Below are 19,027 nucleotides of genomic sequence, written 5' to 3'. Positions count from 1 at the left end.
GTATAAGGATGATGCATTAGTCAGCCAAAGGGGTTCTGAAGCAAAATACCAGATATTGGTTGGTTTTTTATAAAGGAAATTTATTTGGGGTAGAAGCTTACTGTTACCAGGCTGTAAAGCATAACTTACTTCTGTCACCAAAGCCTTTTGCCACGTGTTGGAGCAAGATGGCTGCTGACATCTGCCAGGGTTCAGGCTTCCTGGGTTCCTCTCTTCCCAGGACTTGCTTCTCTCTGGACTGAGTGTTCCTTTCTTCCAGGGCTGCATTTCTCTCCTGGCTCAGCTGCTGTGCTCACTCCAGAAAGCCAGCTGTAGATTATCAGGCAGATGGCTTTGTCTCTCTCCCTGGGACTTCTGCCATGTGTATGGAGCTGTCTCTATTCCTGTGTGTTCATCTCCTGCATGTTCATTTCCAGCTCAAAACTCCAACAGAAAAACTCCAGCATCAAATTTCCAGCATCAAAAAGGTTCAACTCTGTCTTTGCCATGCCTTTTATCTTTGAGTCCCCATACACCAAGGGGGGTGGGTGGGACCTTAACACCCTACTGACATGGCCCAATCAAAGCCCTAATCATATTTTAATCATGCCCAGGTACAGACCAGTTTATAAACATAATTCAATATCTATCTTTGGAATTCATAGCTATATCAAACTGCAACAGATGAGTACTAAAACATTTGCCATTTTAGTAAGAGTTTTATTGAGATATAATTCACATACCATACAAGTTGCCCATGTAAGTGATACATATCAATGGATATTAGTATATTCATAGAATTGTGTATCCATCACCACTGTCAAGTTTACAACATTGTAATCATCCCAAAAATGAAAACTTGTACCCATTATTTTCCTCTAACTCCCTATTTTCCTCTAACACTCTGAGTCTTCAGTCACCACAAATCTATTTTCTGTCTTTATAATGCACATATTTTGGACATTTCAAATAAAAGGAATTATAAATCTGTGTCTTTCTGTGACTGGCTTCTTTCACTTAAAATAATGTTTTCAAGTTTCATCCATGCTATAAAAAATTAGAATTTCATTCTTGTTATTGATGAAAAATAATGTATTTTATCTATCCATTAATCAATTGATGGTTATTTGGGTTGATTCCACTTTATGACTAATGTGAATAATGCTGTTATAAACATTTGTGTGCAAGTTTTTGTGTAGACATAGATTTTCATTTCTTTTGCTTATATATCTCTTAAGAGTGGTTATCTATGTTACAATTTTTGAGGAACTGTCAAATTATTGTTCCAAAATGATTATGCCATTTACATTCCCATCTCAGGAGTGTATGAGGTTTCCAATTTCTCCATAATCACAACACAACACTTATTATATGTATTTTGATTGTAGCCATCTGTCTAAGTTTGTCAAAGGTTTCCAATGTAGTATACCCAAAATATGTTGGCCTTATAATGGGAATTTTTTTAGGGTAAAATCTTACAGGTCTGAGGTCATGAAATATCCAATCAAGGCACCATCAGAGATGCTTTCTCACCAAGGTTTGACTGTTGGCAGATGCTATAATTCTACCACATGGCAAGGGAAGATGGCAGCCAATCTCTGCTAAGGTGCTTGCCTTCCTTTCAAGGATCACAGTCTCCCAGGGATCAGAGTCTCAGTTGTGGGTGATCAGGCATATGGCAGACCTGGTCTCCTCAGACTTGAGCTGCTCCATGGGCTCAGCTCATGGGCTCCATGGGTTCTTTCCATGCCTCTGTGCTCTGCTGATTCCAGACACTGGGACCTCTCTATATCTCTAGAGGCTTCTCTGTCTTCCTGCAGTCCTTTCCATCATATCACAGGATCAAAATAGTGACTTCTTTTTCTGTCTCTCTGTGTGTTCTCAGTCTATATAAGACTCCAATAAGGGGGTTGAGATCCAACCTGTATCATGCCTCACTGACACAGTACAACCAAAAGCTGTCTTATCAAGTAATCTAACCAAGGTTCCTTAAGCAAATTTAACACAATCAAAGGGTCTCATACCCACAGGAATGGATTAGTTTAAAAAAGTCTTTTCTGGGATCCACAGGATTCAAATTGTCACACCATCCAAGTGGATATGAAGTGATATTGCAATTAAATTTTGAGTTGGATTTCCCAGATTATAATAACTTTGAGCATCTTTTCATGTGCTTAGTGGCTATTTGTATATCTGCTTTGAGAAAACATCTCAGTTCTTTTAAAGATTTTAACTGCATTATTTGTCATTTTATTATTGAATTACATTATTTCTTTTTAGTATTTGATGCAAGTTCCTTATAAAATATATAATTTTCTTCTTTTCTGTAGGTTGTCATTTCACTTTCCTGATAGTGCAAAATATTTTAATATTTATGATGTCCAATTGATCTATTTTTCTTTCATTGCTTGTGCTTTGGGGGTCCTCTAAGAAACTATTGCTTAATAAAGGTAGTAAAAAATTTTGCATATTTTTTATTCCAAGATCTTTATAACTTTAGCTTCTTCATTTAAGTCTTAATATCATTTGATTATTTTTTGTATATAATTTGAGATGGGGATCTGACTTCATTCTTTTGCCTGTGACTATCCAATTGCCCCTACACCATTTACTAAAAAGGCTATTTTACCATTGAATTGTCTTCTCAAACTTCTTAAAATCAATTGACCATAAAGTGAGAGTTTATTTCTGGGCTCTCAATTCTATTATATTTGCCTCTATGTCTACCTTTATGCACTACCACATGATATTGATTACTGTAATTTTGAAGGAAGTTTTTAAATCAGGAAATGTGAGTCCTCTAACACTGCTCTTTCTTTGTTTAAGATTGTTTTTATGATTCTGTTTCCTTTGAATTTTGACATGAATTTTAGGGTCAGCTTATCAATTTCTGCAAAGAACCCTGATGGAAACATGATCAATATTGCATTGAATATGTAGCTCAATTTGGGTAGAATTGTCTCCTTGCTGAATTTAAGTCTTCCAATACATGAGCACAGACTGTCTTTCCATTTATTTAGACCACCTTTAACTTCTCTCAAAAATACTTTGCAGATTTCACTGTATACTATTTGTGCTAATTTTGTTAATTAAATATATTCTTAAATATTGTTAATTTGATGCCATTTTAAATGAATTTGTTTTCTTACTTTCACTTTTTATTGTTCATTGCAAGTGTATCTGCATTTGATTTGTATATATTGATTTATGTTCATTGTATCCTATAAACTTGCTGAACTTATCTGTTAGTATTCATTGTCACTTAGGGGATTCTTAAGGGCTTTCTATATATAAGATCATTTTATTTGCAAATAGAGATATTTGTATACTTCCCTTCTAATATGGGTAAATTTTCTTCTTAATTTGCTTGGTTTTAATCTCCAATACAATGTTGACTAGAAATGTTGAGAGTGGACATCCTTGTCTTGTTCCTGATCTTCAGGGAAATGCATTCAGTCTTTCTCTATCAAGTATGATATTAGCTGTGGATTTTTTCATAGATGCCCTTTATCATGTTAGGGAAGTTCCTTTCCATTACTAGTTTGTTGAGTGTTTTTATCATAAAATGTCCGAACCAGCGGGGGTGGATTCCAAGGGCCTGTGGGAAGAAGTGGGGGCAGGGGACAAGAAAGAATGGAGGCAAGACAGGATTCTGATCAAGCCTCATTTGTTGGGGGTAAAACACGGGGATATATAGAGAAGGAAGGGAACGTGTACATAGGTGATAGGCTAGTTTTGCGGCTGGCAGACGTCCAAGGAGGGGATTGGCTGAAAGTTCGTGCCAGGTCTGCAGAGTTTCACGCCTTGGGCATGCGTATTGCTGTGGTCACCTGAGTTGCAGCGGGAAGGGGAGAACAAAGAAGCAGGGAGGAAGAAGAATAAGGAAATGACAGGGCAGATTTGTGAACTCCATCATGTTGTGAGATCCACCATGTTGTGAGTTCCGCCATGTTGTGAGAGACTGCAAATAGGTCTCACAGCAGATGGCTCCCTACAGGTCCCCCTTTTCTGTTTAATGAGTTATGAATTGAAGAAAGGAACAGCCAGCGATGGCTCATAATAGAGCAGGGCTTATTTTCAGTAGTGGCATGCGGCTGTGAGGTGCTCCCGTGCTGAAAGGGGGGCTGTGCCTGTCTTAGGTCGGGGCTGCACCTGGTAAGCGATTCGTCTTACCCAGTATGCAATCAATCTTACCCGTCATTGGGAATCATGGCAGCAAAAGGTCATGTCCCTGTCTTAGGTTGACTGATGGGTCAGCCCAGTTGCCCATCATTGGCTAACCAGTCCAGCGCCTCAGTGACAGATGGCTTGCAATTACAGCAAGCTATAATGGGGAGCCCTCATAGACTGCGTATGACAAGCATGATGTACTGAGATTGGTGGGTGTGTCCACACCTGCCCCAGTCTTGTCAGGCCAGGGTGCCCATTGCTCATTCGAGCCGCTGGATCTTTGCCGAAGCCGTTCAGTGATATATATTAAACAGAGAAGGTTAAGCCATGGTAAGGGAGGTGGTGACTGTAAAGGGAAAACAGGCAAAGAAATGTTATTAGGGTACAGGATAGCAAATGAGACAACATAAGAAATTTGCATTTTCAAAGGTTGGTTGTTCATTCTTCGACATTCTTTGGTCCGGATAGGTGGGTACTGATGAACAGCAGCAAGATACATCACAAACAGCGGCAAGATACATCACGTGGGCCGAGATTTGCTTCATCCTTTCTTGGAGAAATTTAAGGAGGCAAGGTGCAAATGCACAGATTAATATGAGAGTGATTAGGGGGCTGAGGAGGGGACCTAGCCACGTTGCGAGAGGGGAAGTGAGCCAGGCAGATGAGGAAGTTGATTGGGAGGGCAGTATTCCTTCCCGTAATTCTCAAAATTTCTTAACATTTTGCTCAACAATACCAGATTCATTCACGTAGTAGCAGCATTCCTCCTGAAGGAAAAGGCAAGTTCCCCCTTTTACAGCTGTGAGTAAATCAAGGACCCTGCGGTTTTGTAAGGCTACCTGGGTGAGGGATGTTAGTTGCCGCTGCAGAGAGTCAAGAGACTGCACACTGGATTCTAGGCTAATTTGTTGTTGTTGTTTAAAGTATTGCAAGCTGATGAGGCCATGACCAAGAGCACCACCTGCCATGGCAGCTGCAGTGACTGAACCTGTGAGGCTAATTTTTTATCAATATAGAGAGGAAGGTGGCTCTCTTTGACACAGATGAGGATAGTAAAATTTTTAGTTTGCCTTCTCCATAGTATGTTAGTTGCGGGGTAGTGGCTACTAGGATGCAAGGCCTCATTTTTATAGAATAGAGCATTTTTGGGTTATAGTTAATTTTCCAACCACAAACATATAAGGATCTCTTACACCTGCCTGAAGATGACAAATTTGATTTAAATGCAGATATTGACCATTCTTACTATTATTCCCAATCCATTCTATAGTAGGAGCTATTCCTAGAAAAACTTTCCATATAGCCTACATACAAAGTTATTAAGCAAACCTTTTATAACATAATACCATGAACACTAAACAAGCTTGTTAAAATAATGAACTTTTCTATAAATACTTAGTAGCATGCAATATCAGAAACAGCCTCCTAAAAGCAAGTTGTCAAGGGAGGCTGGATGCAGCCAAACTTCCCTGTTATAAAATTACCTTTTATTATTATTATCATTATTAATTCAGGTTTGTTTAAACACTTTAATTTAAACAATGCTTTATAAAACTTCTTATAATTATTTATAACCATATAGACTATAATTATATCATTTTAAGACAAATTTTACCTTTATAGAACACATTTCTTTACTTAAAGTTACCACAATACTTTCTATAACTTGCCACAATCATTTAAGTTCCAAGAGTTTATGAAAATTAGCCATCCTACTTTAGGACAAAACACCTTTTTGCAAAGACTTATTAAATTTCAGTTAGCATTTTCACAAACTTTTAACTTTTCTAATATTCATTTAAGTTTTACATCCTTTATATTATCCTGTGAAGAAAAATAAGTTATTCATTTCAATCTAGGCAAGAACCATTTTTTATGAAAAGGCATAGTAATTTTGTTAATCAAGACTTACAATTTTTATCATTGTAGATATCTCATTAACATTTAAACTTATGTATTAATATAATAAACTTAAGTGTTAATATAAGCACTTATTTAATTTTTGGCCATTCAAATAGCGCTCTTTTTTTTTTACTAATTTATATTACCATCCGGAGGTATCACAATGTACAGTGACATTGAATGAACAGACAGACAAACACAAAACAATTACAACACATTAACAGAAACATACAATTTATTTACAATCGACTCATAATTCTTTACTTTCTTGGTATAGCTGCTTTTAAATTCTCTGTTATATAGCACATCTTAGATTGTACCTTTCAAGATTTCTTCTGGAATTCATGTTGCCTGTAATATGCAAGCTTGTGCTTGGAAACATTTTTATTAGTTATCAGCAATCAGTTAAAATAACTTGAGCAGCAGTTAGGCAGACCATTAGCACACATTTTTGGATTATTACTGTAAGACTATACTGAGACTTGAAGTTCTGGAGATAATTATTGATTTAAAACTGAAAATTCCTTTTAGACCTTGATAAAAATTTGGTACTAATTTTATTACCTTGGTTATATGGAGCAGTGGGCCCATAGGTGGAGGTGGCGGTTTTAAGCTCTTTTAAAGATTTAAAGGGGCATTTACAAAGGCAATTTGCTTTACATATCACCAAACAGCCTTTCTGCAGCTGCACACAATCTGCCTACAAAATCTGAAAAAGGCTCCTCCTGCCCCTGTTTAATATTAGTGAGGGAGGAGGCAGGGTGTTCTTTTGAGCGCAACCTTTTCCAAGCCTTAAGGGCAGCAGTTTGAATTTGAGCAAATAGGCCAGGGTCATACCTACATTGATTTGTATTATCTCTATAATCATTTGACCCTGTAAGCATATCAATACTCCACCCGTTGCCAGCCTGAGCATTACGCCTGTCTGTATCGGCACAGAACTCAGCGTACTCAGATTTCCATAATAGGTAATCTCCTGCACTGAGAGCAGAGCGAGCAAGAGTACGCCAATCATGAGGTGTGAGCCAGGCATCCGCAATGTGCTCCAAGATGGTAATAGTATACGGAGCAGTGGGCCCATAGGTGGAGGCAGTGGTTTTAAGCTCTTTTAAAGATTTAAAGGGGAAAGTGGAATGCACACGAAGTACCTTCACCTCACCATCTGCCTCATTGTTTTGCCCCTTGGTTTGCCTCTCGGTGACCGGTTATGCAAAAAAAAGGAGGGGTTTTTTAATCACAGCAGGGGATGCACGCCTGGGTGGCCTTTGTAAGCAGGCGCAGGTGGGCGGGAAGTCGATAAAAGGATTGTGGTTAACTGCCTTTCTGCATTTATGGTGTTGTAATTCTTTTAGCTGCTGTAGCTCCTTTATGAGTTGTAAATGCTCCCTTCCTGTGGAAACTAGGGATAAACTTCTTTTAGGAAAGCAAAGAATTTAGAGAGTTCTTTAACATTAACCTTTACTCCTCTCGTCCTAAGTGGGGCCTGCAGGCTGGACAGGAAAAGGGAACTATCACTAGAGGATGCCTGCCCCATTATAGCCGATCACTCACCGAGACAGTCTTCAGAAGATAGGCAGTCTTTTGAAGGTCTCCACCGCCCAAGCTGATGGCTTGGGTCTCTTCCGCCCAAGCTGATGGCTTGGGGTACCTGGCCAGGCTTTTCAGCGTCGGCTCGAACTTCATCCCTGGGCCCTGTCAACGTCGGGCGCCACTTGTCCGAACCGGTGGGGGCGGATTCCAGGGGCCTGTGGGAAGAAGTGGGGGCAGGAGACGAGAAAGAATGGAGGCAAGACAGGATTCTGATCAAGTCTCGTTTATTGGGGATAAAACACAGGGATATATAGAGAGGGAAGGGAACATGTACATAGGTGATAGGCTGGTTTTGCGGGTGGCAGACGTCCAAGGAGGGGATTGGCTGAAAGTTCGTGCCAGGTCTGCAGAGTTTCCCGCCTTGCACATGCATATTGCTGTGGTCACCTGAGTTGCAGCGGGTAGGGGAAAACAAAGAAGCAGGGAGGAAGAAGAATAAGGAAATGACAGGGCAGATTTGTGAACTCCGCCATGTTGTGAGATCTGCCATGTTGTGAGATCCGCCATGTTGTGAGAGACTGTAAATAGGTCTCACAGCTGGTGGCTCCCTACAATAAAAGAATGTTGAATGATCATGTGTTTTTGTCGTTTGTTCTATAATATATTCCATTAACTTAATTGATTATAACATGTTAAAACAATATTGCATTACTGGAATAAACTCCACTCAGTCACGGTGTACAATCCTTTTTATATATTGCTTGATTTCTGTGCCTCTATTCATAAGAGATATTCATCAATGGTTTATTTTCCTATTCCTTCAGATGACTTTGGTTAGGAATTTTCTTTTAATATGTGTGCATGTGAGAGATTAAATCCGTGAAATTGATAATGGTGTGTTGATATAAGTGTGGGTTTTAAACAAAGGGAAAAAAACAGACTTTAGACGCAAAGTAACTTACTCTATTCAATGGAAAGCAGAAAAAAGAGAGATAATAAAAAGAAAGGCAGATTAAATGCCAAAAGTGGGAAATGTAACAGATAACTCCTGAAGTAAGTCTTAATAAAACAGTGTGGCATTAGATGAATTAAACCAAGCAATGTAAACAGTGATTCTCAGAATTGGTAGAACAACCAAATATAATATGTTTACAAGAGCACAAAAAGACACAGAAACTTACTTTGAAATAATAGACCTTGTTATACTAGTTCAACATGAATCAAAATAAAACTAAGGCGGATGCTCTAACCAAGTCCACTTCCTGAGGGGAGCCCCACGTGCAAGGAGTGCCCCCCATAAGGAGAGCCACCCAGCATGAAAGAAAGTTTAGCCTGCCCAGGAGTGGTGCTGCACACATGGAGAGCTGACACAGCAAGATGACCTAACAAAAAGAGACACGGATTTCTGGTGCCACTGACAAGAATAGAAGTGGCTACGGAAGAACACACAGGGAATGGACAGGGAGAACAGACAACTGGGGTGGCGGGGAGGGGGAAGGAAGGGGAGAGAAATAAATAAAAATAAATCTTAAAAAAAAAAAGAAAACTATAGCATCAATGTCATACACAATGACATGGAATTCAAGACAAAAGTAGGGGAATGTATGTTGTAAAAATATAAAAATAGCAGAATTAGATACAACTCTCAAGAAAATATACACAGCTATCACTAAAATCTTAAAATATTTTAAGCATTAATTAATAAAACTGCAAAAAGACAGATAAAAATCAGAAGTTTTTCTGAAGTTTTTAACACTGTCTTTTCATATATTGAGACCTGAAAGAAAGAAAAGAATTAACATATGAATATATAATTGCTACTAATATAGTAAACTTAATATCTATATAATACTGATAAATTTTAAAAATATATGAATTGTAAGAATTAACAATGAAGAAATAGGAAGGTCAAAAAACACCAATACGTTTTTAAAAACATTACCAATCCTTCATGCCAAGACTAAATAATTTCACAATTGATTTTTACCAAATAATGAAAATTTCTGAATACCCATCAAACAGCCACTCCTATTTCAGGATTCCTCTAAAAGATCTTTGACTTTTGTGTAAATTCTATCTTTCATCCATGGGAGTTCAGGTGCTTCTGGGGAAGCTGACCACTTTCATGGTTCTAGAATGAATCCTCATGAGTCTAATTGGATTGTCTTGATGGTGACTAGTTCAAGAATAGGCATGTGAATCAATCTGGAAAAATGAAGCATGATAGTTTGCTGAGAGCTTCTAGGAAATGCTTAATTTCTATGAACAGAAAAACTTGTCACAAAGACTCTATTTCTTGATATAAAGTATAGATGTTAGCCTGGAACTACAACTGAGTCACTATGAGAATAACTTTGGAGCAAGCATGTGGAGGGGAATCAACCAAGATAATTCTTAGGATGTAACCAGGCCAAAACCAGGCCCCACCCTTTCTTCTGTCTTACATTAGCTTGAGGCAAAAATTTTCATATCATTTAAGTAATTTCAGTTGGAAAAGCTTAATTGCTGCCTCTTAAATTGTCTTTCTAAATTGAATATCTGTTGTTTCAATGGAAACGTCTCTGTAATGCCCCTTTAACCATAGCCACGTGCTCCCTTGTACATTGGAATTTACCTTAGTAAACTGCTATCTTATGGTTGTCCAACCATAACGGTGCTCAGAATGACTAAAAAAAGATATCTTTGCATTGTGGTACATCATAAACAGCTTTAATGGGACCTGGAATGCAGCAAAATCTGTCAATGTGATCTTTCTAAGTCAATTCTAAATCTCACTTCCTTCTGTAATATTTTAATTCACAATGACTTCTCTTTCCTCTCAGTCACAATTATGACACTTTTTGCTAATATGTGGTCCTTGAACTTTTCTTGCATGTCTCGTTTCTCTAAAGGTCTATCTCCTATATTGTTTTATATCCCCAAAACACAAATTCACACTGAATAACAATGCCTTGCTGAATTAAAGAGTAATATTTTCACTGCTAACAAATATGCGTTCCTAGAAAACTTACAGTGCAACATTGTAGAGCTGGTAGTGTAAAATGAATCAATACTCTCACTGCCAAAGCAATTTTCAATTGAATGTAAAGAGGACAATTATGTTCTTGGTAAGCAACATAAGTGTCTCAAGTACTTATTGAAACACTTCCTAAGCACAAGGCAACAATGGCATTTGTGGCTACGAGATCAACAGACGTATCAAACAGTATGTGAAGAGATGAGATTTTTTTAAATAAAACTTAGTACATACAAAGACATCTAACAGATAGAAATGCCATTGAGCAAAGTAAGCAGCTACCAATGAAAGCACTGTAGAAGAAATAAGAAGGTAGATATCTATCACTCCACCAACGCATGTAAGCAGTGTCTGCTAATTCAAAGCATGTGGTACAAAATATTCAGTGACGTTATGGCCTTGAAGTGCTCAAGAGAGAATGCTCCTTTGGGCTAAATTATACAGATTCAGAAGTGAGCACCTATTACCTGAATTCAATTATTACTCTGCCGAGTGATTTACTTGGAAAACAGAAACAGAGACATGCTTTCTTTTCTTTTGTTAAAACTGTGTATTCGCCACAATAAATTTTGTGATAAACAAAATATTAATGAGTTTACTAAATAAAAATGTAAAAATTTACCTTTTGTCTTAATTGGAATTCTCTAGGGAAACAGAATCAACAGGAGACATCTGTAAATAGTACATGATTTTATAAAATCTCTCAGGTGACCATGGGGATTCACAAGTCCAAAATCCATAGGCAGACTGCAAACCAGAGGTTCTGATGAAGGTCCTTGATGATTTCCCAGGAGATGGTTGTTCTGAAGTCAAGCTGGAAAATTCTCTCTTTTAAGGCATTAAACTAATTGGGTAAAAGGTCACACATTGCTGAGGGCAGTCTCCTTGGTTGATTGTGGATGTAATCAGCGATCTATGCAATAAACTCACTGGTGATGAAAGTCTATTAATGTCCTTGTATTGCAAATAGGCCAGTGCTTGCTTGACCAAATAATGGCACAATTACCTGGCCGAGTTGACACATTATCCTAACCATCGCACTTTTCAAGAATGGATAGATTTCAAGTTGTATAAATGCATACGTTATCGTCAACATAAAGCTCAGTTGCTGGGAAAATTTGTTTCTTGATAATTCAGTGCTTTGGTGGTTATGAACAGTCTCCAAACACCCAGTCTGCAATGATCCCGTGATGCTGACAAATACTCAGAGACCCTAACCTGGAACCATTTCTATTTTAACCTCTACACCTCAGATCCTGGACGAGGAAAAACTGGTTTAATTATCTTCCATCAAGAACAACTATTTTAAAAATTGGTAAATTCCAATATTTCCTAGGGAGCTGAGTGAATATTATAGAATAAAACATTTATAAGACACTACTATATCAGTAATATAGATCAAATATCATTGTTAATAGATTGATTTGTGGGACTTAAAGATGAAATAGTTTTATAATGGATGAGAGAATAATAGTTAAGGATTAAATATGTACTATGGAGATTTTAAAAAGGGACATAAGACATATACAGTACACATATTACAAAAATTTCAAGATTCTGTTGAGCACTAGAAAACAAATAAATATGAATAATTGATAAATATTTTATTTTTGTGGAAAAAGATGTCTAAATGTTGTAAATTGGTCATTCTTTCCAACTTAAAAAATATCAATATAATTCAAACACAATGTTATTTCATGAAATATTACAAAATATGAAGTGTCTGAAAAATATCAATCAAAATAGTTTTCAAATTAATAATCAAAGGCACATTAAAGCATATATTAAAGTTATGTATTAATTGAATATGGTACAGCCACCATAATTGATGGGCAGATTGGAAGAGGTGAATATAAGATCTTAAAACAGATTCAAGTATTTATAAAATTCGTATATGATAAATGTGGCATATCAAATACATGGAAAAAGGTTTGTTTCCACAATAAATCATAAGATAATAAGTTTACAATACAGAAAAGGGGCAGGAGCAGTTCAGGCTTTGTCCCACCTCTTGTTCCTGGATGCCTGAATCCAAAATTTTAGGCCCTGGAGGATTAACACATTCCCCCAGGGTAGCTCCAGCTCCAGTGCTGGCTAGCTTCACCTAAAAAGGCAATAATAATAAAGTGTACTTTTTCTTATGGAAAACGGAGGATTCTCCTTATTTTCTTGACAGCTAGGCTATATATTTTAAAGAGTTTAACCCAATGTTCTAAAGTATTTTATACCAAATGATGATATTCAGGCTATCTAATCTTTCAGATTACAAGAAATAGAAAATTCCTCACACATTTTCCATCATACCCAAGGGGTCATAAAATAAAAAGACATCAAGAGAGTTTTTATTCAGTTGTTACATATGTCTTTGTTTCAAATCAGAAAAGCAAAACTATGCTAGAACTTAATTCTGACTTTCAGGATTTATTGAAAACCACAAGTTATATCAGTATGGCTGATTTGCAGAAATTAAAAAGGAAGATTAGAGAATGTAATGTATAGTTTGAAGCAATTTATGATTTATGGATAGTTATAGAACAAACACACAAATTTAATTGGTCTTCCCCATTTGAAACACGTTTTACTTTACACTTACTGTTTGTTTTAAAACCAGCTTAAAATGCAACCAATCATTTGGCTTTTCTTCAATGTCATGTAAATCTTATGTTTCACAACAGTGAAGATGAGATAATTTAGCTCACTATTATAAATAACAGTTTCTATCCTAGAATTTATTATCTATTAGTTGTGCTTATTAAATAAAGGTATTGTATTTACTTATGTTATTTAAATATTTGGGATACTAATTGGAGATACTGAATAACAAATGTTTACATGTATTCATAAGATTTTGAAACAAATTATTTTCTTACAGAAAATATTAGTATTAAACATTAAAACACTATCAATCTCCATTTATGTAACCATATCTATATCTAAAATTTTACATAAAGAGACACCTTTACTTTTTCCACTTGTCCTATTTGCCCTAAATGAGAGTCATGAGAAGTTATATAACTTGTCCAAAGTAATTGAATTAGTTCATATTTGAATCTAGATCTTAACTCAAGTGTTCTCAAAACATATGCCCTTGAAACTTTAAATATATAGTGATTAATGACCTATGCCAGAGACATCCAAGAGTAGCACAGATATTAAGGCATATTGTCTAAACACTAAACAATTTAAGGTAAAACTTCTGAGATGTTTCTTTCCATTTTTAGTTTGTAATATTATTACCTCTGCAAAAGACAAAGGTATTTTGATTAAAAAGAGGAAACCTAATTTAAAAATACAGCACATTAACATACTATGAACTAAGCAATGGTGGAGACTTGCTGACTAGTGACCCTTGGCAGAAGGATACATCAGCTCGCTGACATTGAAACTTGGTTTTATAATTTGATAATAAATCAAATCATAAATATGTCAAAATTTTTAGAAGAATTATAAACATGCACATGCACACTTATGCTTAGAAAGTGATTATCAGCAAGAAGTTTAAACAGTATAATAATATTGTCATCAAATAGTTATTGAATGAAATACAGCAGCATATTGTATTAGAATATCTACATTTAAATATTATACTGACCTTGAGCCAGAGGCACATATAAATGGACAAACATTCACAAAATGGAAGAAAAATAATGCCTATATCATAAGAAAGTTGTGACTAAATGTTCATGAAACACTAGAACGATATTTTGCATATTGTATGTCCACAATCAACATTAATTTTAACTGCCTTAGAGTTGAAAAAGAAGCAAAACTGGGGAGTTCACATTAGCAGCATTTTATAATATTTCCCAACTTAAACATGAAGTTAAAAAAATATTGTTTCATTTGCTGTTCTCTGATATGGCTTTCATATAAACGAAGCACATATTCATTTTTTTTTGTTAGCTTGACTCTATGTGCAATTTCAACAAACATGTATAATGCATATTTCCTCTAGAAAATATGATGAGTATCATATATTGATGTGATTAACTCTAAAACTAATACTCCAAAAACAGTATATTTTATGTGCTACTTCTTTTAGAATAATGTCAATCCTAACAATCATTTACACTTGTACTTCTCCCAATGTTGTCAGGCATCTTCTTTATGTTGATTATGTTTACCAAACTTTAATTTTTAATTTATAGCCTTTTTAATTAGTATTTTTGTAACAGGGAATGTAAAATAATTGCTTTAAACATGAAAAATGAAAAATAACATTAATGGAGTATAGTATTTTTTACAAAGAGCATATGAAGAATGAATATATTGAATTGTTTTTATTAAATTTTATACTAATCTTGACCACTTTCAATAAATAATTTTAAAATCATCCAAGAAGTTAATATGCTAACCAATTAATAATTAAATACATTCTATTTCTAAAGTAGTAAGGAAGTATAAAATAAAAGAGGTAATTAGTAGCATTTTGAATAATTTAAAAGTGGATAATCATAGGTATTTGGTTTTGGGCGATAGCAAAAAGTTCTGGGTTTTATGGATGTATGAGGCATGTTATTTTTATCCTATGAGAAAAACACATCCAATTTGCTTCCCTTTTAGTGTTCATATTTTAATTACAATTATTGCACCAATACAACATGCAATTTATATACATATAACTTAAACTCCATTTTCATTTTTCAGCAAGTCAAATACAAAATATATTATCAGCTTGAGAATACAAGCAAAGAACATAACATGGAGTAAGATTGAGAAAGTAGTTTCCCAGTAATCACTAGCGATTCTATAGATTCTCTTTTTATTATTTTCCATAGCAATTTAAATATGCCCTGCCATATTTCTGCAAGAATAAAACTGCCTGGAATGAGAGGCAATGAAAGGAAATTAACCCAGAGTTAAGATGTGATAAGAAGGCAATCCAGCTATGAGAATATATGTTGTAGCTAGACATAAGAACACCCTTCTACCAGAGTGTTCACATTCAAATAGGTGCTAAGGGAAGAAATTATCCTCCCTTATTTCATCTTTAAATTATCTATTAATGAACCAAATAGATAGTGTTCATTCATCTAAGAGGGATACTCTCTTCACAGAATTATATAAGGAATGATAGAGCAGAGGGAAAGGAAAGTGGAAACTGATTTTGAGATTCCCTGAGTGATGGGTATTAACCTTAAGCAAAACTTTTACATCTAAAACTGTGACTCTCCAGCTTCCTTCATAAATGATAATGATGCTGTAGCAGCTTTCTATTGAAGAACTAGATGGATTGAAAAAATGAAGTGTTTATGGAAAGGGGTCAGATACTGGGGCAGCAAGGCAATGTGGGTACTGAGTAAGTGTTAAGTGCTTTCATCTCTCTCATTTACAGATCAGGTTAAGAACTCTAAACCCTTCAACTTTAGATCAAATAATGGGCAAATACAAAGTAAAGTTATGTTTCAAATGCAGCAAATAGATGTAGATGCAAGATAATAGGCAATTCTGTGGAATATAACTTGGAGAACACAGCTCGTTTAACCTCCTTAATCTAAGAGACACCCATGTCCAAAGGTGTTGCACTAGTCAAAAAACAGAAGAGAATAGTGGAGGTGCCACCAACACAATCTTCTTATCATAAGAAGAGACATAAAGAAATGGGTCTTTCTCCATATAAACTTCTTTCAAATCCTGAATTTGTAAACATTGCTGCCAGTCTGTACATGTTTAGGTTTGGGTTAGTGGAGAAGGATGTTCCAAAATGGAGATTGAAGGATACCTGGAGACACAGGGGATAGGGAAGAAATCCAGAATGATCAAATGTCACTACCAAATGAAATGATGGCTACTGAGCCAGAAATCATCCTAAATACTGACTCCCAGAGTCTAGGTTCCATTAAAGCCTGCTGGACTCCTATCAGAGAGCCTCAATGAAGACTCAGTTGAGGACCTGGAGTTCTTCCCTTGAAGGAATCCCCTGCCCCCATTTTAATTTCCTAGGCTGCTGAAATCAGATACCACGAAATGGGTTGGCTTAACAATTGAATTTATTACCTTACAAATTTAAGACTGAGAAAAATGTCCAAATCAAGGCATCACTAAGGCAATGCTTTCTTCATGAAGACTGGGCTGCTAGGGGTCCTTCACTCCTCTGCCACATGGCAAGGCTCATAGCTGTATCTGTGGGTTTCTCACTTCTCTTCTGGATTTCATTGCTTTCAACTTCTTGCTTTCATTGCTTTCTCTCAATATATTCATCCTGTTTTAAAGGACTCTAGTAAGAGAATTAAGACCATCCTGAATGAGGTGGGTCACACTTTAACTAAAGTTGTCTCATAAAAAAATCCTACTTACAATGCAACCACACCAGGAATAGGGCAAACATACTTTCTGTGGTACAAACAGTTCAAACTACCACATCCACCAATCCTGCAATCCCCAGAAGTTTAGATAATTCCACTATGAGGATATAGCTGGGCCCAGGTCATCCTCAAGCATTTCCAGGAGCTTGCTAAATAGTGGCTGAGACCAGACATTCACACAAAGGAATAGATGGTGGAAATCTCGGTGCAGGAACAATTCTAGGCAATCTTGTTAGAAATGTCAGCCCTGGGGTTAGAATCAGTGGCTAAGTCTCTACTGCTTGCTTCTTGCTCAACCTATGTGCAAGAATTAAAACAAATGTTCCCTTTGGTGCCAGATCCACCTGTAGACATGGGAAATTTGAACCTCTATTTTTATTGAGCTTGCCTTTGGTTATATTAAGAATCAATCAAAATCCATATCTGGACCTCTTTTTTTGGCTGAGGCAGCTTTATTTCCTGGGACTGTGAGCTCTAGGAGATTCTCTGCCCTTTTATTAGGACTATCAGCCTGCTGCTTCAGGCTTTTTCAAGTGCTTATTTTTGCTCTGCTGAATGTCTTCGTATTTGCTCTCCATGACATAATTTATTACATTCTTTTTACATATCTAGAAGTAGCCAGCTTTAACTTTCAGAATTCTTGATTCTCACTGTGGTAGCATGAATGGAAATATCTGTAAACCCACTAGTAATTCATTTGGGATGTCCTCAAAATAGTAACTTTGTTCCTTAAAAAGAAAACAAAACAAAACAAAAAACAACTAGTGCCCCTAGTTCCATGCATCTTGGTTCAGGCTTCTACGTCTTTTTATTTATGTAGAAATTTGATAAAATAAACATTTTAAAATAACAAATATAGAACTTATATTTTATATTCTATGTATATTAACTTATACATAGCTGTTTTTGTAATGATTGTTGACTTATTAATTTGATTTTCTTCAAGTAATATGATATTTCTTATTGACTAGCAATACATCAGTGATTTTAATGGAAAGGAAAATTTCACACATAATGTAAAAGTTGACAGCTTTCTGCAGAGTATGGGGTTCTCTGTAATTCTGAAATATTCCATTTCCTTTCAAGCACTTGGTATAAATGTGCATGACAACTGTTTTCATGCAGGTGAACGATGGAATAACAATTTAATCCCCACTCTAAAAGAAGGATTGGTCATAGGGAAAAGTGGCTTCAATTATTTTCTAAAAAAATAAAAGGTGAAAGAAATAGTAATAGTAATAGAATGACCATTTCCTACACAGTGACATTTCATTCAATCAACATAGATCATTCTAAAAATAAAATAATAAGGTAAAATAAAATAAATTATTAAGCCATTCTGTTCCATATATCCCCTATAGTTCTCTCAATTTCAGAATGAGGATTGTTACATTGAATTTTGTTGTAGAACAGTAATTCTATTTCCTTCTAAATTTAGTCATTATGGATGACATTAGGGTATAAGGGATGACAACAAGATGCCTTATTTTTTCAAATAGTTTTCTGTTTGGAAAAGTCATTCAAATCATTGCTAGTACAAGAGAGTACCTTGGGAAATTGAAATAATAAATTCAAAAGCAATGAACATATATATGAATCTAAAATATATTCACTTTTCTGATCCTCTCAAAAACACATGAAATAAAAAATGGAATATTTGATAAATGATAACTCAACATTTCTGAGATAATGAAATCCATTAGCAGAATTAGGTTTTGGCAAAGATGAATTTTTTTCCCATTCTTTTTTACTGTACCACTCCCCCTTCAATTTGATGTTAAGTTTTGGTTAAAGGGGAATGTTTATTGTTTAACTCATGGTATTCTGTTAACTTTATTTAAAACCCACTACCTTGGATGTTCTAATGGTAAGTACCTTGAATTTTAAAGTTTAACTAGTTCCACTAAAATGGGGTACCTTATTTTGCCAGGGCCCCTGTTTTAATTTCATGGCTGCTAAAACAAAGGCCACACAATGGGAATTTATGGGTTATACTTTTGAGGCTAGGAAAAATCAAAAATCAAAAAGTCAGCACAGAAATGACTTCATCCTGAAAAATGTGGCATTTGGGGGCTGGCTGCAAGGTACCTTTTCTTTCACATGACAATGCACATGGCAACGTCTC

The 19,027-nt window shown here is 35.7% G+C and overlaps 1 long non-coding RNA gene across 2 annotated transcripts in view; it reads right to left on the bottom strand.

Moving 5' to 3' along the window:
* Positions 1-12,186: 12,186 nt before the first annotated feature.
* The window catches only part of LOC139438665 (uncharacterized), a 138,881-nt gene continuing 132,040 nt past the window's right edge, over positions 12,187-19,027 (bottom strand). The window contains exon 3 of one of the 2 annotated variants that reach the window (XR_011648367.1): positions 12,187-16,814. This is a non-coding gene — a long non-coding RNA (uncharacterized lncRNA). The remainder of the gene's footprint in view (positions 16,815-19,027) is intronic. The other variant, XR_011648368.1, reaches the window with a different exon arrangement.

Source organism: Dasypus novemcinctus, chromosome 3, assembly GCF_030445035.2.
Source record: "Dasypus novemcinctus isolate mDasNov1 chromosome 3, mDasNov1.1.hap2, whole genome shotgun sequence".
Classification (NCBI taxonomy): Eukaryota; Metazoa; Chordata; class Mammalia; order Cingulata; family Dasypodidae; genus Dasypus; species Dasypus novemcinctus.
This window is presented reverse-complemented; position numbering and strand designations above follow the sequence as displayed.